Genomic DNA, 1,978 nt, shown 5'->3' on the forward strand with positions numbered 1-1,978 from the left:
GTGTGTGTGTGTGTGTGTGTGTGTGTGTGTGTGTGTGTGTGTGTGTGTGTGTGTGTGTGTGTGTGTGTGTGTGTGTGTGTGTGTGTGTGTGTGTGTGTGTGTGTGTGTGTGTGTGTGTGTGTGTGTGTGTGTGTGTGTGTGTGTGTGTGTGTGTTGTGTGCTGCGTGTGTAAGAATTGATATACAATAATAATAAAAACTTTATATACTTTTTATTAGAACATTTTTTTTTCTGAAAACTATATAGCAAAACAAGAATATATTGGCAATACGTGATACAATTTACGAAAATTATTATATGCAATATACTTTTTATTAACAGACATTATGCAAAACAGAACAATGGAAAATGGAATAGATTTTATTTGCAGATATAAGTATAAAAATAAAGTTCTTCACTTTCTGTATTATTTGAATATAAAGTAAATTGTATTACTTTTAATAAAACAATCAAAGTTCTGATATTTTGCAAATTAATAATCATAATTATGATGTTAAATAGTAATTAATAAAATTTGCATCATACGTAGTACATCCGTTAAATCCTGATTTTTTTTCTATGTTATCTTGCAGGTTGTTATCACATTCGATTTTGTTCTTTTTTCTACATAGCTCTGTTTTGTTTCAGTTTGAAATAACAGTTTAAGGATAAAAAATATATGATAGACAAAGAGTCAACTGACTGTCGTATTGTTTATGGAAAATTAAAATTGTGTCAGATCAACGTGCACGTCAGATACACGTGCACAGATATATCTATTCATTGCCATGGACTGTCCATAAATGATAATAATTGGCCTTTGTCTATCGTGCACTTTTATCTCAAGTGTTAAGACATATTTGCATTGCTTATGAAAATAGCGTAATATCATATAATAATATTTTTTTAATAATAAATTTTTTTAAGCAAAATGGCAACACTGCGCAGTTGATTGAAATAAGTCGGTTTTCAAGATTGGCATACAAGATTATTACAGTTTGACCTAAAACAAAAATTTTTATTTTCTACATAACATTTACTAAAGTAATACGTAAGGATGTTCAGAAATATGCATTTTTGTAAAAATGATTTGAAAAAAACAATCATTTTTAACAAAAAAAAGTTTATACAAAAATGTTAATTATTATAATAACAATAATTAGTTCATAATTGTAAAATCATTAGTTCTTTAGATAATTACCAAAAGAAGATTTTTTTTTTAAAGCTTCAAGTGAATTGAATGAAAATTATGGAAGTTATGATGTAAATCGATTTAAAAAAATTTTGATGAAAAAAACGCGTTTAAAGTTTAAATCGTGAGGGGAGTCAAAAAACTGTAATTTTGTAAATATTGAGCTCTGTAAAACTAGCAGGACCAAATCAACAGAATCAAATCAGATCTATCGGAATTTTTAGTACTCATTTTGTATTAAATAGTACCATTAATGATTTTGTAAGATTTCGGAAAGAATCGTGGCGGTGCTAGCCTAACGTTAAGCTGGCACAATTCAAAATAAAAAAAAAAGAGAAAAATAATATCAGAAATCAATAGGATTGAATTTGTACTATTTTGTATTATCAAAAACAATTCTATATTATGTATCATTTCTAAGAAAACAGTGGCGCTGCTAATTTAATATTTAAGATGACAGAATCATAAAAAACAACACAAGAGCAAAAATTAACACAACTGAATTTTTACTAATTTATATCATTAAAAGTAAGTAATATTTTAGATGTTTTTTCTTTAAAATTATTATTTATTAGTATGATATTCATTAACAGATACGTGTTTTGCGAAAAAAATTTGAGATTTTTTTGAAGTTACTCACGCTTGTAAATTGTAGAAATTCATAAAAAACGTTGTTAATGCGAATATTTAATTGTTAAATCGTCGAACCATTATCTGTTTTTTTTATTATTTAGTCGTACAAAAAAATGCAAGATCGATTTTAAAGATTTTAAATTATTCTATGGATGAATTCTGAGAATGTAATCT

Source organism: Atta cephalotes (assembly GCF_000143395.1).
Source record: "Atta cephalotes unplaced genomic scaffold scaffold00004, whole genome shotgun sequence".
Taxonomy (NCBI): Eukaryota; Metazoa; Arthropoda; class Insecta; order Hymenoptera; family Formicidae; genus Atta; species Atta cephalotes.